We start from the raw sequence: 22974 nt of genomic DNA on the forward strand, positions 1-22974 counted from the left end.
GGTGCAGTGCTTCAGAGTACTCATCCTGTTTTCTTTGGAGGAGAAGGAACTAATGAAAATGTTTAAACTTCAAGGGAATTAAAAGTTCCAGAGCATCATCTTCTTTAAAAAGAAAAGGAAGAGGAAAAGAAAGTAATAAGAAAATAGACGTTGGCTAACTTGTTGAAGTGCAAGGAAGTTTTCTTCAAAACAAAGTTACATTTGATTACAGCTTTCAAACCGTTCTATATAAAGACGTTTTTCTTCTTTTATATTGGGTGCCTCTGATATACAGAAGCAGGGATTCCAGGCAAGACTGTGAACATAAAATGATAGTGATACTCTACCATCTTACTTTTATAACTGAGTTATTTAATTATATTCCCAGTTTTGACAGATTAAATGCATGGTCTAAATCTCCATCGCTCCCGTGCTCAATAGCCATGATAACAAATACTACAACAGTAATCTCCTGGCTCCCTATCAGAAGTATTAGACCTGTAATTCACTCTCACAAATGCAAAAAAAAATAAGTACGAATGCTAAGTTAGTATAACATATCCTACAACTTAGTGCAATGTCATTAAAGCCCCTTGTTCCAATACCTGCAACTTAATAAACTAACTGCAACATCACTATACTTTGAAGTCAGGAGAATTCTGAGGTACAGTAACTGGTGACTGTCTATGTTTACTGTATTTAGACTTCCTGTCTCATCGTACTGAGGACTAGAACTGTAGTTCTTGGAATTTTAACTGGATCCACAATTTCCCACATGCTCCACATTCGGCCTTACTGCTTTTAGCATGTGCAGTCAAACTGAGTTCGTTGATAAAGCTGGAAGATTTTATAACAAACCAACACAGTGTCAATTTCTGTACCTTCTTATGTTTGCTTTTTATGACTACGGTATATATTGAAAGCTAAATAACAGCTCGTTTGTCTCTTGTATATCTTATTAATGATGAACTTCTACCAATATTGTTTTAAAGAATTTATCTATTCATTGCTGCCTTACAACTGTAGATCAACAAATGCAAAAGTCTGTAGCATCACCACACTCCAAGCAGTTTCATAAGCATATTTATTTGGATTACTGACAACAGTATCCTAAACTGCGGTGGTGGTGCTGCGGTAGCGTTGTCGCCTCGCACAGTTAGACATTGCCCATTCGATTCTCAGTTAGAGCATCTTCTGTGTCGACATGCGTGAATGGGCATTCCTTTGTTGTAGGTTGTGCGTTAGGCCCGGCAAGCCAGCACGTAAAAATCTACTGCCAATCATTAGCGGACCGGAGTTCCGCTGTGGCAAACCCTAACCGGGAAAAGCCAAAAGACACAAACAAACAAACTGACAACAGTATCCTACTCTGTTTAAGCATGTCATTTACTGCACCATAGTTCCCATTGTTAAGGTCCTGAGAATTTCTTTATGACAGCTTTGTTGTACTGAAGTTAAAGATAATGGCATCATGCCTGCCTAGAAACTGTCCTCATTCTCTGTCAGACTCTGACGGCACCACTTTTTCTCAGTGCTCGTACTCATCCCAAATAATTTTGTACCTTGAGATTCTCTGTCTACTCCTGATAGCTAACAGAGAGGAGTGCAGGCACTAATCAAACAATATTCCTCAAGAACTGTGTACATTTCCTGGTTACAGTCTGTCCTCATTCCACCCCTGAGGGCACCCATGTTTACAGTATTCATACCAAGTTATCTGCACCTTACATTCTCAGTCTACACCTGATAGCTAATGGAGGGGAACACAGGGACTCAGCAAAGAATATTTCTCAAAAAATGAGTGTATTTCCTGACCAGCTATGAGTAAATTGCTACTATACACCAAAATGATGTAGCTGTGTACACTTTGTACCATAGTCAGGGTCTCCTTATTGTTTCATCATAAATTGGCTGGTAATGGTATGCACACTTAAAAGGAGTACAGGCAATCACTAGTCGGTCACCCATGTGATATTATGCTACTGATCACCGCTCTTTTGCTAAGTAATGACAACTCTCTGTTGCAAAAAATTGATATTTGATTATTGTAATGAGTTAGTCATCTAGGAAAATATTTCCCAATATAGCACTACAGCAATAAATAAGTAGTTCCCTGCAAAGTGTCTTAACAGATGTCCATATCTACATAATCTCCCCCTCTACTCCCCTTCCTAATATTCTCAGGAAAACAACTTATTTGAACAAGTATACATATTTCTGCAATAATTCCCCTCTAAATTTGTTGTAGTTCAGCTTTTTAACAAAAATATAACTATACCAAATGATATTAATCACAAACCTGCTCTTGACTACTCCACAGATTGTTATATATATACACACACACACACACACACACACACACACACACACACACACACACACACACACACACACACACACACACACACACACAGCTCTCTTCTTTACCCACCACTCTGTTAAGCTAAAATACAAGCCCAACAGTAACTCAACACAATGTTCATTACTCTATATATACTTCAAAAATATCTCCCTATAAGGTGATATACACCTTAACCCTGGGACAGACCACATATCAGCAACAGTTTCCCTCCTCTCTACTTCTGTATTCCATAAAAATCACCCCCATAAGCATTCACATTTTAGTAGACAAAATAACTGAATTTCACTTCTGGATCTCTCATTAAAACCCAGATATTGTAATTCTTACTGAAACATGGTTTAATCGTCACCATACTGGTTCTGTAGTTTTTCCCAGGCTATAATATCAGCCGTGCTTACAGATTAAAAAAAAGCATGTAGTGTGGCCATTTTCTTTTCCAATCACCTTGCTTTCCCTCCCATTAATATACCAAAATGTCAATCTGCTGAAACACTAAGTTCAAACTTTAAACTAAATGATCATAAAATATTTGTATCATTGCCCTGTACATCCCTCCAGGTAATAATATTCCTATCCTGGAAAACATCCTGCACTCGATATACAATTCCATACCCTATGAAACCACAATCCTTGGAGATGTCAACATCTATAGGAAGCTCCGTACATCTGACTATCCCTCTACCAATGTGGAGTTATACAACTTAGAACCTCCCAAACCCACCTTAAAACAAAGCCAACAACACTGACAATTCCTGATTGGATCTTAGTTTCAAATTCAAATCTATACTGCTCTCTCAGAATCCACCCTGACTTCCTCAATGATCACCTTCCAGTCTATATTCAAAGACTAGCAAACCATCCCAGCAAAGATGCCCTTCTTAAGGAATGCTGTAACCTTACCATATAATTTCAACACTATTCTTAAAACCCTTAACCAGTGCTGTTTCTATACATTACCTCTGAGTGATACTGCTTTAAAGTTCAATTGTTTATTTCTTGATACTTTCAACAGCCTTACTCCATAAGAAGAAAGAGTTAATTCCATTCATTCCACCTGGCTATCCCAGTTTAGCAGAAAACTAAGCTAATGTATAAGAGAGACAATGCTTGGAAAAACTGGCAGAAAAAATCTCTAGCTAACATTCAATTGTATAGACATCTTTGAAATTTAAAAAAATCACAAGTTACTGCCGATTAAAAAAATACTACTACATTGACTTTCAAACTATAAAAGCAATCCCAAAAAACTTGTTGTCATCCATTAACAAAACCTTATTACATGGAACACCTACTGACCCCAACCCCAGCCCAGGCAACTCTCTATACAAACCGCTAATAAATTTAATTTCCATTTCATATGATCAAAAAGTACCCCTACCCAGATTTCCTCACAAGCTAACAACAGGCCTCATAAGAATCCAACTTCCAATAAAACCTGTCTCTACTTCATACATAAAACTTTAACTCAACAAATGTATGCCCTGCTCACCATCCGCTGACAGTCTACCTACAGAATACTTAAAGGTTGGCACCACTTTCCTTGCATATCCAGTCTCTACCTTAATTAAATTGATCCATTCAAGAATCACATGTTCAATCTATATGGGAAAAAAGTATGCCATCCATCTTCACAAAGCAACAACTCTTCTGAAATGACTGTAGACCTATTGCTATCCTATCCCCCTCTCTAAAATAGTAGAAAAATTCATCCATTAGCAACTCTTACAATACCTTCTCCAAAACCACCTATTAAAGCCTACCCAACATGATTTTTGTCTGTACCACAGTACAACTGTCCTGGTTTCCTTTTTAGACACCACCATCAAATCCCAAAACAATAATAACCTGGTCTCTTCACTCTTTTCAGATCTCTCCAAAACCTTTGATACAGTCTCTCAGTCTGAATTACTCTCCAAAATATCTGTACTTAGTCTAACAACACTCAGCTGGTTCACCAGCTACCTTTCTGAACTAACAGCAATCTTTCCATACTGTACTTTTCTCCCAGTCAATACTGGTGTGTTACAAGGTTCTTTACTTGGGCCAGGATCTCCTCTGTTTAAGATATTTATCAACAACCTGAACGCATCCTCCCAACAGGACTCCCTTATCCAAAATGCCAATGAATCCACCCTTATCTGCTCTACAATCTATTACTCAAAATGCCTTCAACTTTACTGAAAACTGGATTTTCAAAACCAGATTTTCCTATATCCTAAGAAAACCAAACTACTATTTCTTCCCAAATCTCTAACATCTCCAAAAATACAACCTCAATTTCTCATTTCAATATGGATGAGAGAAGTTATCACAGCCAAATTACTATGTGTCATCTTAAATGATAAATTTCATCTTCATATTCAGAATTGTATAGAAAAATGCCCTCTAAACTTGGCATACTCTACAAGATCAAAATCAACCCTACAAACTCTTCTAGAATCATTCTTGCAAATGCATACCTTCTGACACCTCCACAGTGACATTCAGCAATCAATTCTTATGCATGTACAAACCTCCCTTTTAACCAGACTGGAACTATGTTATAATAAGGCAAATAAGACGTAGTTATCTGTTGTACAAAAAAACTCATCATTGCTCTGCTCTCATATCATTAAAGTGGATTGAATTACCTCTTGTATACTCAACTTCTCTTTGCCCAAAAAATAATCAATCCTTACCACTCTCCATATTTCAGCAAAATTCTCAATTATTACCTTCATTCATCTGAGAAATAGCTTCTTGAAATCCACCAACCAAAAAAACTAGGACACAGCTTATACTCCAACACAGTAGCCAATGCCTGAAACAACTTACAGTTCAACATCAGATTATTGTCCAGATGACCATTAGACAGCTTAGGAAGCTTTCTAAACCAAAAATCAGATCAAACAAAACTAACCACTTTTACAAGCTGCAAGACAGGCACCAACAGAACCTTAATATTTACTGGAATGCAATCAAAAAGGCCAAACTATGATTCCTTCACCAACTGCCAACAACTTAGTCCCTATAGCTATCCAGTTCAATATATATTTTATACCACCCACCAGCCACACTACCCCACCAGTACTAATCACCACTAAATTCCTTTCTCCTTGCAGCTAATATCTACCTCTTAGACCAAAAAACACCTCCTAAAACTAAAAAAGTTCCACTCCAGCTGCTGACAACTTGCCACCAGAATTATCTCCAGATTACTGCAGATCCTATAGCATACCCTGTGTCTATACTCAAACCAGTTACACAAAGCTATGCCCCTATGGCTACATAAAAGGGGAACATCTACAGACATCTCCAATTACCAACCTATAGCCATTCCACCTCCACTCTCCAAAAACATTAGAAAAATACATTCATTCCCCACTCCTTTCTCATCTTTGTCTATCATCTTTACAACAATCTCCTATCCAACACCCAATTTTGTTTCAGACCTCACCACAGCACCACTAACGCTCTGCAGTTTTACCGTAATCATGAACTGTAACAGGAACACCGTCAGCCTAGTATCTTCCCTCTTCTAAGACGTGTCAAAAGCATTTGACAGGTTTTACACCGACTCCTGCTCCATGAACTATTCTCCATAGGGCCCTCCCATTCATCCCTTAACATGTTCCAGAGCTATCACACCAACAAACTCCAGGATGTAAAATGGAAATGAGCTATCTTGTTCTTCCCATCTGTCTCTGTTGGCATACCTCAGGAATCTATTCTGTGCCCTTTACTATTCAAAATATTCACTAATAATCTTCACAAAGGTACCAAAGGAACCTCCATAGCACAATACATAGATGATGTCACATTCATATGCTCAGCACCAAGTCTACTGCTATTCCATAAGATGACCCAAGGACTCCTTTTCCTCAGTTGAGGCGTAGCTAGATGACTACCAACTACTTTCACATGCTAAAAAAAAATAATGCTTCTTTATCCAAATCTCTGTCAGCAAAGAAACAACCTTAGCATCACATCAGCAAATAATACCTCAGTTGAACGTTTCTGACACAAAACTTCTTGATGTTTTAATTTATAATTTAAAATATGGTCAATGCATCATTCACTCCATCAAGAAAACTTGCCAAAAGTTGGGCTTCCTCTACAGAAACAAATCCTTTCTCGCTGACTACTCTAGGAATTTTTAGCAACTACTTATCTTCTCCATTCACTTTTCTTTGCAGCACCCATCCTAACCTTCAGTCCACCTTAAAAAATAAACTAGAAATTTGCTACAATAAAATAGCTAAGTTTGCATTTGACTTACAAACCTTTCACACCACTGCCCAGGACGGAAGCATCTACACTACCTCAAACTGCCTAATTACCTTACCTACTCCAAGCTTAGTACCTACGAAATAATACATAAAGCCAACACCTGCCATCACTACAAAATATCCCAAACACTACTTCCCTCCTAGCAATCTCCACTCACAGAGCAAGCATTTCTGCACCAGGACCAAGTCCCATAACAGTACAGTTTACTCACTTTACTCAACCTATGTTACTAAGCACTGGAACACCATCCCACCCACCCTAAAACAAGACAACATTCCCACATGTTTCAAACACAACCTAAAAACACCACCGAACTTCCTCACGGCTATGCTCATGCTCCCATCCTGGCTAAACTCACCTTTCTGTTTCTCTTTTATTGCCAATCACCCTGACTTTTTTTTATTTTTCTCATCCCTGTCTCCTTCCTCCTCCAAATAACCTATAGCCCTAATCCACTCCTACTAATGATCCCTCCTTGCCCACCTCATCTTACCTCTCCACTATTAGAAATTTTTTCTACTTTTGTTTTTCTTGATTATTTTTGCTTACATCCTTCCTCCTTCTCTAGTGTCATCCTACCTCATTAATATTAATATACATATACTGAACCTTTGTGGGTTATCATTGCTCTTGTATCACCAGCTATTACATGTTAACATGTCTTCGATTTATACAAAAATAATATAACTTCTAAAGTATAGTATAAATGTCTTTACTATTTGTCTCAATACTACCTGCAAAGTAAAGCTTAAAATATTTACAATGAACAATAAAAATTAAACATGCATTTTATACGGAGCTTTTCTCCCTGGGCCTCCTCTGAAAATGGGACTTGTGTCCAGTCGGACTTTCCTGGTAAACAAAAAGACAACAGATACATAATTTTATCTAGTACTCATGTTGAAAGGCTCCTTAAAAGATTGCCTCCTCAATTCCTGGCTCTCTATTTGCCTTTCTCTGTGCAAAATATCGCTCACTTCTCCCCTTTCTTTTTCTCGCGGTCATCCCTTTCTTCCTTCCTCTCACAGTTATAAATGCTCACTACTACTACTATACCCTGCCATTTTACTCTTGATCACGTTTGATTCCTCCCCCAAAATCCCTTGATTTTCACTTTTTGTAATATAATTCTTACGTCTTCCTTCTATAGCCATAATCACGCATCTTACTTTTGTTTTCTTGTTTTAGAATATCTCTGTACTTTACTAGTACTACCTCTCCAATATTTGCTCTCTATACAAATATCATATATTCTACTTTTGTTCTTTCACTGGCTATACTCATTCTTTTGTTTTTGCACAACACCAATGTCACTTCACATACTACTAATATTTTTATTTTAATTTTAAGGATAAGGACTATGAAATGAAGCTGTATTATGTCTATGGAGCTTTTTTCCCCCTAGGCCACTGCTGAAAATGGGATTTATGCCCATTTGGACTTTCCCAGTAATCAAATGTCAAATTAGGTTTCCCAGCATGTTATCTAACATACCATCTTTCAAGCATGGATGTTGTACTGTTTAGACTGTCATTTATGTTATGTTGAATAGTTTACTAGACCAGTGTCTGGAGAGTTTGAAAGTTCACATAAGCACTACAACTTTACTGATTTATATATTATGGAGTTTAGTTAAGACATTTTGGTGATATACAAGGGACGGAGACAGTTAGTGTTAGGTTCACATAATACATTTAGTTTTCATATTACTAATTTCTACTTTTGAGTTGCTTTTCTGGCATTTAGATGTTACACACATACTGATGCAAAGCTACTACTCTTATTTGGTGTGGGGGGGGGGGGGGTGCAGCAATGAAAGGAGCTAAACCCTGAAGTTTGTGATATGCATGTTTGACTTTTAAACCACTAATCAAGAACAGTATGTATAAATATCCTGCCATCGGAATAAGTCTTCTAAATTATCCAGCTTATTTAGACTTCTAGTATTTAGCAAAACCAAATTCTTCCCAGAAGGATGACGTCTGTGGTGCACCATAGTGGTAACACATGGAGTTGCAACATATATCTTAGCAGATGTGGTGGTGCAGTGTAGCTTTTCTAGGTACAGACTGTACATCTCTAGCTGCACCCACAGCTTCCCTCACCCCCTCAGCCTATATGTCAAGTTTCCTAGTTTTACTGGGGCTACTTGCTCATAGTATCATATAATTTACAACACAACTGAACTGCAAGGCCAGCTCTGCCTTTTCAATATCCACACTCTGGCCTGGCCATCCTTGAAAAGACAGACTAGACCTGTCATACCAGTGGTGAATTTGTGAATGCTTGTCCAGTTGTCCATCCTTTTTTTAAAGGCAGACAGTGTCTCATATTGCTTAATTTGGACAGAGAGAGAGAGAGAGAGAGACAGTTTGTTCCAGAAAAGGGATAGGTGCTGCTTGACAAATGTACCCCTCTTTCTAGTCTAATTTATTTGTTGGAGTAGATTTATGTGTCTGACCCTGGTTTTGACTGAACTATCTGATTTGCCAAGTAAGAGTTCTTGGACTACTGGATCCCTTATAGCCCTAGAAACAAGGCACAAGTCAACCTTAAGGAGTCTATATGAAACAGAGTACAAGGACAAAGCCTCCAGTCTTTTCTGGTCATTAAAATCTTTTAAGCCCAAGTCTTTTTAGAGACTGTCCTCTTGGGTATACCCAGTTGCTTGATATGCAGTACATCCAAAAGGGGGCACTGCACTCAGTGATTGGTCTGATCAGTGCAGAATACAAGGAGGTGAGGAATTCTTTAGATTTGGAAGACATACCTTTAGCTATGAGTTGTGCAAGCTAAAACAATTTTCTAACCACTGTTGCATTGTGATGGCCAAACAAATGAGCTGCCAAGCCAGGCACCATGGTCTCTCACAATATTTTCATTTTGAAGTGGTGTGTTCCATCTATGCTTTAAGTAGGAGCTAGAGGGTGCTTACCAAATGCTGCAATGTTGCACTTTTTGGCATTAAGCATGCATGCATTTATGAGTGTCAGAGGGGGACTTGATGAGTATTACCCCTAGCTTACAATCATCCACAAACACTGTTAATCAGGGATCCTCATTTCATATTGGAAATCAGAGAAGTAAATACTGAGCTGCAGAGATCCTGTAACTGATCCCTGTAGACTCCATTGGTCACTTTCATGCTCCTAGAATTTCCTTACACACTCACAGAGTAAGTTCCATCAGTAAGCCAGCCGTCTAGCCACCTAAATACATATGGGTCAATTTGGAGTTCATTCCATTTATTGTATTTGCATGTAATATGGTATGGAATGTCTTGCCAGTGTCAAAGTATGCTGTGTGGATATCCTGTCCAACAGTCAACAGTCTGAATAATCCTCTCAAAGAGGTTTACAAAATTCATCAGACAGGATCTACCCTTGACAAAGCCAAACTGCTGGAGTCAAGTCTAATAAGATTTTTTGATATACAGTTAAGTCAATTGTGATACATTCCATGGTTTTGCAAGCAAGACTTGTAAGGCTGATGGGTCTGTAATTCCCAGGGACTAAGGTGGGGCCATCCTTGTGCAGTGGCATTAAAACAAATGTGCATCACTTACAGTTTCATAGGAGATTACCAGACTAATGGCTTCAGAGCCCTTACAAGCCTAGCCAATATAACCCAATTTTATCCAATACATGGCCCCTAGGGGCAAGAAGATGGCATGAATTTGTGATTATGCTTTGAACATCTTACAGATTGCCCCTGTCCATAAGGGACATCGGCACTACCCAAAGACAGCTGATAGGTTCAGATTAAAGAGTTTGAACAGTGGGTCCACCAGTGCTTGCTTAGTGCTGTCAAGCAACATTGTATGCTGTCATGCCCCATGGAGGAGGTATTCCTCATTCTGGAGAGTATCTTCAGTACATGCTCTCATGATGACTGGTAGGATGATCCATCAGCAATAGGTGGGCGTGGAATAAATATATTGGTGATACTTACTGGATTCATATACTTGGTACCATGCTGTGATATCTGTTTTCCTTCATTTGCAGAGTTTGATGAAGAAAGTTACTAGTTTTTGTGCTCTAACCAAATCAATCAGGGGATATGCTGGGGTGGTACATATAGAGGAAACGTCTGTTATGATGAGGATGAATATATTCTTTTCTCCAATAGGCAAGACTGGCATTAATTAAACTGGTGCCCTATGGAAAAAAGCTCTGCGGCGTCCCCACAATGATGCCCATCCTATCCCAGTCTTCTCATACTTTCCAGATTACTTTAACTTTTGTTTTTCATTTTTCTCACAGTTTGTATTACTCGTCATTTTTTCTTGCAGTTAAATTCTCCTTTCTTTCTGTTTCTCTTACACTGCCAATCCCTGACTTTTTCACTTTTCTTATCCCTGTCTCTTTCACTACTGTTCTACACAAGCACAAATGCACTAAGTCAGGGGTCTGGGGCCCACTAGGTCCCTGGAAGCCATGAGATTTCTAGACTCTGTGAAATGCATTTTTTTATTATTATTTTTAATAAACAACTTTTTCATCCAATGATGACCTGAAAGAAAATCACAATTAAGGAAAGAAATTCAGTCTTAATCTTCAACTTTGCTTTTTCCTGCATCCATTCAACATACCCTAAACACACAAAACTATCCTATAATAATTAAATTAAGCTGGTGGTCTGGAGGCTGCTATGTACCCAGAAGCCATGGGGTTATTGTTTCTCTGAGCTGCATTTCAACAATTTTTCCCAACCTTTTGATACAATGATGGCCTGAACAAAAATTATGTAAACAAAAAATAATTTAAATCTTACTTTTTTTTTATTTTAAGGAAGACGTATGTTCTATCCAGGTTTTAATGTTCAAAGCTTACCAAACACCAATTCACAATAAACTGAGAAGAAAAATGCTTGTGAGGATCCCTATATCATACTTGGGTATACTACTTGCCCCCCCCCCCACCTCAAAACAGGTAGGCACTTTCTGTGTATCCCTATCTGATGTTAGGTTGGGATTAAAATTAAGATACAAATGCCCAGTGTCATATTTACTTACAGTATGCCTCCTCACCTCCTACCCCCACCCCACAAGACAGTCACCTCTGTGTATCCTTCTGATGTCAGACTGGATACTAAACAGCATTCTTACTTACTCTTTCCCAAAAGATATCCACCTGTATATGCATCAGATATTTGATTGTGAAGAAAATGAAAAAAAAAATAATGTGTTTCCAGCTTGTTAATTCTAGTGACAGTGCAATGTTCCTATATAAGTTATAGTGGCCTTCTCTGTGCATCCCTCTGAAAGTCTGTGAGGAAATTTAAATTTAAAGAAATAATGACCACACTGTCATCAGCCAAACACAAGATTTTAATTTTGTTTTATTTACCGGGTCTGCCCAACTGGGTTTAGTCAAAAAAAAAGCTGAGGTGTACATTCAGTAAAATACACTGGCATTAAGTAACATACATTATGAACAATTATACATTTGCCAATTAGATTATATTCACATGAAAGTAGAGGCAGCTATCACAGTATAAAATATACTAAGGCGTTAGTAGGTGTTGAACATTGAGCATATGGGGAGGCTATTTGTGGGTTTGTCAGACAAATCATGCAATTAGTGCTTAGAAATTCAAAGAAACTGAGGTGAAGGAAAAAATTAGATAAGGCAGAAAATGTTGATATTGTTAAGAGATTAAGTGCAAAGCAGGTTCAGAGACAATTGTATACATGGCTATAATAAGGTTTATATTAAAAGTATACAGGTAGGGATGATAAGTGTCACAAAATAATGAATTTAGTTGGGGAATGTTATTAAAACTATTAAGGCATACGTGAAGACTGGTTGTGGGTATAGGATTTTGAAAGAAGACAAATGGTTTGATTATATGACAAACTGAGATAATAGTGGCATTTATCAAGGAGGTGTACACGAGTAAATCCATTGATTTTTCACCTTTGTTGTGCTTTAAATTCTGAATGAATTTCAGTGGTAGTGGGATGTAAGCAATTTAATGGAGTTGCCCGAGTTAGGGTGTTCCTGACAGCGGACAGTCTCACCACCTGGAGATCCAGGGGTTTGCCAAACTAATATAAAAACAGTAACTACCCAAGCCTTAAGGTAAGTACCACTTGGTGTTCGTCCATCTGTGGTCTAAACCATTGAGGTGGGATGAATATTGGCCTATTGGCATGAGTCTTTGGGTCTTGATTGCTGTCGCAAAGGAATTCTTGATGTTAGCAGAAACAATCTCAGGAAACCGTTAAGCTCTTTATTTGTGTAATGTAGTAGGATGTGGTTCTGTAGTTTAGCTACATTATTTGAAAAGAGACAATCATCTGCAATATTGGATGATTTAGTTACAGTGATTTTTCTCTAGAGCATAACATTCTATCAGAGGAGTGATGTATTAAGTTGTTGAGGTTTGGGCAGTTTTCTAGCTTATAGAGAAAGTCTATCTATTGTAGTTAGCTGAAAAATACATGGGCGATGTGGTAGTTCTCACCGGTTTAATTCTCTGAAAGCTAGGCAGTGATGTGTTCTGTTGTAGTTTACTGTAAATTTGGCTATTTTATTATAACATTGCTCAAGTATGGCATTTGTGAGACTTGAAGTTTAGTGAAGACTGGAGCAACACAGACGAGAGATAGCAGTAAGAAAGTAGATATAGTGGCCTCTGACATTTGGGAGGAATGTTAAAGAAATAATGACAATGTCACCAGACCCCCCCAACACACACACACACACACACACACACACACACACACACACACATACACACACTCACACGCACAGCAACCTTCTGTGTACAACACCCATGAGCAGGGCTGGTTTTAGACTAATTGTGGTTCAGAGCAGAGGTAATAACTACACCCATGTCAAATTCGAATGATACACCTTTCGTGTGTGGAGGCTGCCAGTCACCAGAAATTCTGAAGGGCAGGGCATTCTGTGATACAGGTATCTCTTTTTTGTTGAGAGATGACTGGTAAACTGCAGGTGACAAAATGGTCATATACTTTCATCCAGTCACCCCGCAAACAGCTATAGCCACTCCTATTAGCCACTCCTATGTACAATGCAGGCCACTGAATGTCAGAATGACAATGTAATGTATTTTACTATTGCTCTAGTCTAGCAGTTATCACCCATTAAAACATTGCACTTTGCTTTACATAATCGTATTAGCCCTGCAAAGTAGGGTTACCACCTGCCCAACTTTTTGCGAGGGACAGTCCCTCCTTGGGCAGTTGTCTCCTGCAAAAATAATTGAAAAAATGGCAAATGTCCTGAGATTTTAGGACAAAAATATTTTCTGCATTTTCTTTAATAGTTGCATAAAACAGTTATTTTGCATCTGAAACACCTAAATGTTATATGAAACAGAATAAGCAAATAAAATGCTACAAGAATAAGCTTTTATTTAGGCAAAAACGTGTTCTGTCCTTTGTACTGGCCGTGGGTATGTTTTGCCCTGCAAAATCTGACCATTTCTACATAAAATGTCCCATTTTGGGCATTTGAAGAGGTGGCAACCCTACTGCAAAGCCAAAAGAATAAGCAAATAGCTGCAGGTAGGTAGACAGTTTCTTAGACAGAAGACAGCCACAGCAAATACACCTACTTTATCTGTGCATATCAGGTGCCCAGTTAAGTAGTCCATCTTACTTCTCACAAAAGCACACTACTACTTCAAACCCAGATGGTGATGACTTAAACTGATCAAACACAAGATGGTCACTTACTTTCATCCAGCCAACTCCAAAACCAACACAGCAATTACAGCCACACATCGGATGGATATGTAATATTATTTCACCTTTACAGTCCTCACAAATAAGTTTCCTCTAAGTATTTCTAACAAAGTTGCTCCACACAACTCAAAAAGCCTGAAAAATAAACTATTTGGTTGAGCACAGCAAGCATAACTGCAAAACCAGTAATAACATTTATCTCACAGAGCCATGCCCCTCATCCCAACTGCTTACACAAATCATAAAGCCAGAAAAGGTATCCAAAAATAGCTGGTAGATCACTGTTAGCATTATCGTAACAAAAAAAAAATGATAACACCTCTCATGGTACCATTCCCCTCATTCTAACTACCCACACAAAATCACAAAGCCAGAAAATGCCAAAAGTATTTGGCAGATTACCACCAGCGGGTCTACTTTATACCCTCGAAACATGAAAAACCCGAATCTGAATTGCGCGACACATAAAGAGCGAACTGCGGATACGTCAAACGTACTAAAGCGTGAAAATGTAAACCTCGAACCATCATAGTTGGCCAACCCACCATCCGCAACACACTACCTACCCAAACACAATAAAAAACACACATACATAAACTAACCAAATCCCTACTTCTAACCCTAAATTAAAGCACCAAAATCCTACTGCTAACCCTGCACTAACCCCACATACACAACTGTCTATGCACTATCCTTAACCCCTCCCTAACCCTAAGGTCCGTAACTACCGTACACTTCCCCTATGGAGCTATACCCAAAAAACAAAATATTCCACACACATACACTTAACAAAACCCTACACTAAACCTTACATACATTACCTACACAAAACCTTACATACACTACCTACCTATGCACTTACCTTAACCCCTCCCTAACCCTAAGGTCCGTAACTATCGCACACTTACCTTACAGAGCTATACTGCAGATGGGCCAACTATGCGATTTCGATATTTCCTCTTTGGCGGGTTTGTTTGTTCGACATATTCGCGGTTCGCTCTTTATGTGTTGCGCAATTCGGATTTGGGTTTTACTGCTTTCAAGAGCTTAAAGTAGACCCCTGCCAGCATTATTGGAAAAGCAGTAACATTTCTAATAGTGCCTTTCCCCTCATCCCAATTGCCAATACAAATCACAAAATCAGAAATATTGCCCGAAGTATCTGGTTGATTACCACCATCATTATTGTAAAAACAGTAATAAAACTGTCTCCTTGATATTATCCTTATTTCAACACCCTGTACAACTCACAAAGCCAGAAAAACTGACAAAAATATCTGGTTGATTGATGCCAGCAGCATTATTGCAAAAATATACTTATCTCACCATCTCCATGTCGTTCCTCTCTGTCCAGAATTCTGCAGAATGTCCCCGATTTTGACTTGGACATATCTTCACCACTTGTATGTAAAAAACACACTCCTTCAGGTGGCTTCTCACCTATATTTAAGCATTGCAAGATCGCTACTACTGTGACCTCACAATGTTCAAGTAATGTTACCATAGTTTAAATGTCAAGTAGAGCCCTGCCCCCCTGGATTGCTCAATGTTCCATAAGCATGTTTCTTTCTTTTTTTTTATTTATTTTTGAGTAAGGCACCCTAGGCATTTGCCTATTTTACCTAGGTTCATTTACAATCTTATCCAGGGAATTTTTGTTTATAAAATTTAAGAACTTATGTGCATATCCTATACTTGTGGTACAGGTAACCCAGTTAATCACAAGTAGTTAAAATTACCCAAGATAGCAGCATTCCTTCCTATGGGGAGTTCATTAATGTTGTTTTCTTTTTCTGAGACATTCAGGGATAAGGTGCAGTGGTAGGTTTGCTCTGGAAGTCCATTAGTGCTCACTTCCCTATAAAAGGCGCAATGGGGCAGCAAAAAGCTTTTTCCAGTATGCAAAATCTGTAGAATGAGAGGTGCAGAAAATCCTTGGTGAAGCATTTGTGGTAGATGGCACAGTGGTGCCACTGTAGCATTGTCGCCACACAGCAAAAGGCTCTCCAGTTCGTTTCTCAGCTGAGGTGCCTGTTGCATGTCCTCCCTACATTTGTGTGGGTTTCCTCCCATGTTACAAAGACATGCATCTGGGGCATTTCTCCCTGGGCCTCTGCTGAAAACTGGCTTTGTTCCAAGTCAGACTTTCACGTAAACAAATGCTAAATAAATAAAAAATCAAGCAACTCATCCCATGCTGACACATACTGGACCCCTCAGTGTGTTTAACCAATTGCTGAAGCCAATTATCTTTTCTTTAAACCTCAGCATCATTTTTGGTGAATGAATGATTCTACTCAAAACTAGGCTCTTACCTACACTTGTGACATGCATGAAGAGCTCCATCGTGTCTTTCTTCATATCCCTTACAGTTCTGTATGCCAGGTTGCTTTCCCCCAAAGTAGGCCGCCACCATGCCCTAATCCTTATTTATCTGATTTAAGGGTCTTATGAACCCTTGTAACATCGACAATCTTAGGCCCTGAGAGAGCTCACTGTCAGCCTGCTTTTGTCCACACTCAAGTACAGAATGTGTCTAATTATGGAGTCACCAATCACTAGTACATGTCTATTTGGGCTTGATGAACGCTTGGATATCATTGGTGTAGGAGATACTATTTTCTGGGGATTTATTAATGCTGCTACTAATCTGTGTTGCTGTGTTTAGTATATACTGGGCCCTCAGCCTAATGTGTAGTTGTGGCTTGGACAGCGTTTTTTTTTTGTGTGTGCCTCAGTATAGTATATTTTGCAGTGTAGTACTGGTGAATGATGCCCATAGGATATGTTTGTGAGTGTGTGACTTTACATTTGGCTTGCTCACAAACAGATAAGTAAAATATCATTATTTGTGAGAACCAGGCTATTTTTACATTGCCTGAGCATACCAGCTACTATGAAGCTGGCAACATGAGTAGGACTAGACTAGCTCCCATACCTTCCATTGTGATAACAGAATAATGCAAGTGTTTTGGTTCCTGGGTTAAAGTATTTCATAAAATGGAAGCAAGCAGTAATAGGTTTCAAATATGCAACTATGTTTTGCAGCTTAACTCTGCAATTAATACAGCTTTTACAGAGGAGGTGGAACTGAATAAGGTTTCTCAAGAATTTGAAAATGAAAGTATCTCCTCCATCTGTCAAATACAGTGCAGTAGGGGGCCTGAGCAGGGTATCACTCACCACTGCTAATCTGAGGAGCTAAAGTGAAAAATAGCAACACAAAGAAAAAAAAGGATCTGCTATAATCTTTTTGCATGTGTTTCTCTTACTAAATATGTTTTTGCAGCTTTTCTCCCTGGGTCTGTGCTGAAAAAGGTCATCAGGACACTGTCAGACCTTCCCAGTAATGAAGTACAAATAAACAAAGCAGCTAGAACTCCAGCCAGTTATGTATACCCCTTAGAAAACAGCAGTGGGTTATTTCCTGACTGCTGTCGAATACCCACTGCTGCTCTCAGCAAGTTTTATACTTTGGCTAGAACACCAACTTTAACTGTGCATGGAAGTAAAAATATAAACGTAAGTGTGTGAAAAGAGTGGAAAGTTACAGGAAAAACATTACTAGCAGTGTGGAGATGGAGGCTAATGAACTGAGGGAAAATACTCAGTATAACAAAATGGGGGAATGTATTAAACACAGAAGAAGCCAGGGGTCTGATGAATGCACAATATACATATTTTTAATTGACACTAAACAAAATGTAAAATAAAATTGTAAAAAGGTTGCAAAATAGCAGAAAAAATACTAATTAACTAGAAGGGAGTTAAAACAGACTTAGAAACAGCCAGTTAACTGTTTAAAAATACAAAGTTCAAGTGACTTGAATCAAACAGTGAAACAATTATAAAATTCAATAAAATAAACCATAAAGTTATTTAAAACCACAAAACAATTATAAGTGCAACAAAACTGGTTACTTTTGTGTTTAATATGAAGAATATGAGCTTGAGCAATGTTAGAAAATGTGCCTTTGCTTTCTCTCAGGAAGTGTGTGTGTGGTGAGGAACCAGCAGAAGGTAGGAGCTAATAATACAAACCAACATAAAGACATAAATCCTAACTTCATGGAGCCACGTATGCAGCTTGTTAATGCTCATGAGTTGGATTTGCCTGCCCCTCACCTTTCCTGACACTGCATTCTGTGCACATTACTTCAGCCTTCCTGTTCTCATCATACATCTCAACTTTCCCTGATTTTGTCAAATTAAGGTCTGTCTCTCTTAATCCCTCCTAAAACTAGTGATTTTTGAGACATGGTGGTGAGTTAAACTTAATAATGACAATAATTAGTTAGACTTATTTTACTTCAGAAAATGTATATTAATTCATATTATCTTGTTCTGTTAACAGTATTGATATTATTAAAAGTGTTCCTGATTATTTTTGGATTTTCCTTAATTAGTTGAGCGCTATGCTTCTTACATTTAATTTTCCTCCAATGCCTGGCAGTAGGACGTCCACTACAGTGACAGAGAAATGAACATTCTTCAAGTTTCTGCTATGATTTATGCAACATACTAACAGTATACAAACATGCCAAGTGTGCAAATGATCCCTCAGTTTACAAGCTGTGTGTCCCACTGACGCTATTCTCAACTAAACAGGAACAAATCCAGAAATAATCAACACTCAGGGGCACTTTCTAAAAATAACAGTACTGTTAACCTGAGATGTTAACAGAATAAGATAATGTGAATTAATATACATTTTCTGAAGTAAAAAAATCTGTAACTCCAATTATTGCTGTCATTTATTAAGTGCAACTAACCACGTTTTCAAAAGTCACCAGTTTTAGGAGGGATTAAGAGGGACAGAGCTAAAATTTGTGGCAAAATCAGGGACAGCTGATAGAGATGGCCATACTGACACCACTGATCCCAGACAAACAGCACTCCGTGATATTCCCGGGTTAAACTGCGGTCCCCCACAACAAAACTGAGTAAAAGAGTAAAATTTAGTACTACGTCCCTACTGATAGTCTGAATACAATTTCAGTAAAAGGAACAATCTAGTAAGGCTTAATGAACGAGCATGAACATATGCATAAGGAATACAAAGTACATGCACATTTGGTTTTTAATGTACCTCTGATACCTACCATACAAATTCTTCCTGAGAAATTCTGGACAGCAAAGGCCTAAAATCAGAGACATTTTTTAAATATTACTCTAATTCACTTCAAAAGGTAACAGATCTTGTTGCATCAAAATGCTTTTACTGTAAAATAAGAAGTATGAACTATTGACTACAGTCCCCAGTGATTTACCAGAAAAAAATTAGAGACACGTTACAAAATATGAGCCAGAATATATTCTGGACCATACATCTCAACTTGAGTTACCATGCATTTTTTTTAAATGTATGGCGTCTAAAACTCAAACGGCTGTCATTATTTAGTGAATTCAATACTCACTGATTTACAACAAAAATCCAGAAAAACACAAATTTTATTAAGAACAGACTAAAGCATGAGGCAAAAACTAGTTATTTGAGAGGTATGTATCTGGACGGCTGATATCTCGGTACGATACAACGACGCAACTGGCTTACTGGGCTCCGAAAACACGTCCAAGCTAGGAAATCTATCTCACTGTCCATCAGCCGGACTCAATGTAAAGACGCAGCCTGACAAAATTACCCCCCCCCCCCCAAAGTACAAGTCTCATTCTTCAGTGAAGGTAAAATGGGGGAAACACCAAAATGCAGCTTTCGAGAACTCCAAAATTCTTAAAACCTGCAACTTAGAGGTGTTGCGGCTGCAAAAGGAGACGCAAAGTTTGTCTTGTAGTTATGCTACTTTCAAATCTAAGTACTTAACGTTGCGAATTTTGCTGCAATTATTATTATTATTATTATTATTATGGACATGCTCCGCAACTTAATACGTAATTATCAGCCACCACCTGTATCACTCCTGCTCATCTTATGGCTGTTAACGGAAAACTAACAAGTTTAAGAGCAAAACAAATCCTGCAATTAACTTCAGACTCCACCACTATATTACATGCACTGAAAATCCCCAGGGGCCAGGGCAATTCTAAAAATCTAGAATTACCCCCCCCCCCCCCCCTCCCACAGGGGCTCATGCCTCTCAACGTCTTAACTCAAGAAATCTGGACAAAATCTAAAATAATGGGGTGCAAATGCCCAACGATACGGGCAGATTTTAAATATTCGTCATAAACTTACAAAGTTGACAGAATAACATGTTTGTAATAGGATGCAATTTCTGAAGAATACGAAGTCTAAAACTCGAAAATGTATGCCATTATTTTGTGACTTCAGTGACAGAAAACCACAAATGTTATGAGGAACAGTCTCAGACCAAAACTGTGGACAGTTGAGAGATATGGGGTGAATGCTCTTATATTTAAAGATTAAAAATACCGTTAATACTGCACAAGACGATGACGTGTTGTAATAGCTTAATAAGACAGAACACAAACGGAAAAAAACTAAGATACAAACTCTCTTCTGGGTAACAAGAAGACAAGTAATCTTAGTCAGGTCCAATAAAACTATGGTATCCCAACTGTGTTCCAATGTATTTGTGCTTCCAGCAGTTCAGCGTCTAAACTGTAAGTCCCAATTCCTCCCAGGCACACTTAACGCACTCATCTCATAGCAATCTTAAAAATATTAATTCCCATACGAAGAACGCAGCAGACTTTCAACTGTCTCTACCTCAGACTTGAACCCCCAAATAAATTGCAGCTTTATAACACTTACTTTTGTTACAGATGGAGCAAAATAGAGTTTAGAAATCCTACTCGTCTAAATGCAAACATCAAAGCCACAAATCCGTAGCAACTAACTAGCTTCCACAATTCCCCTGCAGTCCCATTTCTAGGAGGAGTGACCTCTGGACTTTTTTCCACGTGTTGTATTCAAGTACTGTTTTTGTTTCTGTGGTGGAAGTTACATTTTTAAGCTGCTCACATACTTCTCAACTGCACATATTTTCGCAGAATGTCCAGATTTTTGCTTCATGTTTTTGGTCTGGGACTGGTCCTCATAAAATGTGTGTTTTCTGACAAATCACTGAAGACTGAAGTCACTAAATAATAATAATGACAGCCATTTGACTTTCAGGGTTCACATGCTTCAGAAAATACATAACAATAAAAAAAACTGTTATTTTAGCAACTAAGTTTACTAGAGCAGCATTTAAAATCTGTCCCTATTTTGAGCCTTTGCCCCCTCCCCCATTACTTGCGGCTTTGTCCAGGTTTCTTGCTCTTGAGAGGTTAAGAGGTCTGCTTTCGTTCCCTTTGTGTTACATATGTCTGAAAGTTATGAAGTTACAAAACAGTGTAAGAAACTTCTCTGTGTGGAAGATTTTCAATCCATATATATCTAGTTAATTGCTGCATATTAATCAGATTAGATAATGGTAGTAGAAGTAGCAAATTTAAACGTGTCCTAAGTAAAAAAAAATAATAACAAATATATAATATATAATTTGAATTATTGTACAGAATTATTAAGTATTCAAAAGTAATCCAAGCAGGGTAGGCAGTCTGTTTCCAGTCGAAAATCCTTTATTACATATGAAGTTAGAAGCAATTACACCATTCACTATTTCAAACGCACAAACAAGTAGAGATACTTGTGAAACAAGGGTGAAATGCGCCTGGCTGTTGTTAGTAGCCATGAGCCACCCTCCCTCTCACATGCTCTTATTAGTTCATTACGACTCATAAAATATGTCATGACAGTTTTTTGGGTTGTATGCAGAAAATACTACCAACTGCTTATTCTGAGAATGCAATTTAATATAAGAAATCAGGGTCAGCCTTAGGTCAAGTGGTGCCCTAGGCAAAAGGGCTCCACAGCGCCCCCCCCAACACCACCTGGTGCCCCCATCCTGGTCTATTTACACCATCCAGTTTACTAGAAAAATGCCCCTGCTAGAGCGACGCCCTAGACGGCCGCCTAGTTGGCCCATGCCTAAGGCTGGCTATGTAAGAAATCCCCAAGTCTACTACTAAGTCTATCTAAACACTAAACCGTACCACCAACAAGTTGATTGAGCCTTGTAATTAGAGGTGACTATAAACAATGAGTGATAAACTGGGAAAGATACTAACTGGTACTTTGGCACATTAGCTAAGGCCAACATAAAGCAGCAAAATGGAGAAAATTGGTAGTGCAAGATCAGAATTAGGGAGAGCCTTTACATTTCAAATGTTACACCATAACAAGTACGTCATCTCCAAGAAGAAGCAAGCACTGTAGCACACAAAAGTGCTACCAGCACTAAACATTCTACAAGGAAACAGTTCCAGTACTTATTATCAATGCCCTCCACTCCAGGCATGTCTGAAGGTCAGTTCCCTGTGCTTTCCCCTATTAACCTGGTGAACTTGGGCATCCTGAGGTAATGCAGCAACTGCTTCATGTAGACTGACAACCCACTACTCTTACCTCCCAACAATCAGACTTGCGAGAGATGCACTTATATATCCAAATTGGAAGCTATACACTCTCCAGGCAAGACCGGAATAGCTGGTCAAGAGGAAAATGTCAACACTTGCACCACACCACATGGAACACATAGTCCTCCAGAACACACACCAGCATCGCCTTCACATAAAAACACAAACCCCACACCCACCTTCATGGAGGCTCTCAATAAAAATC

The 22974-nt window shown here is 38.5% G+C and overlaps 1 protein-coding gene across 1 annotated transcript in view; it reads right to left on the reverse strand.

The window, feature by feature from the left end:
- HYKK (hydroxylysine kinase) overlaps positions 1 to 21132 on the reverse strand; it is a 331090-nt gene extending 309958 nt beyond the window's left edge. Inside the window, exon 1 of the mRNA XM_044077553.1 lies at positions 21061 to 21132. The gene's annotated coding sequence lies outside the window, so the exon portion shown is untranslated. The remainder of the gene's footprint in view (positions 1 to 21060) is intronic.
- Between the last annotated feature and the right edge of the window lie 1842 nt (positions 21133 to 22974).

The sequence above is a fragment of the Protopterus annectens genome, chromosome 7.part0, assembly GCF_019279795.1.
Source record: "Protopterus annectens isolate FY-2018-M chromosome 7.part0, PAN1.0, whole genome shotgun sequence".
In the NCBI taxonomy this organism is placed as follows: Eukaryota; Metazoa; Chordata; order Ceratodontiformes; family Protopteridae; genus Protopterus; species Protopterus annectens.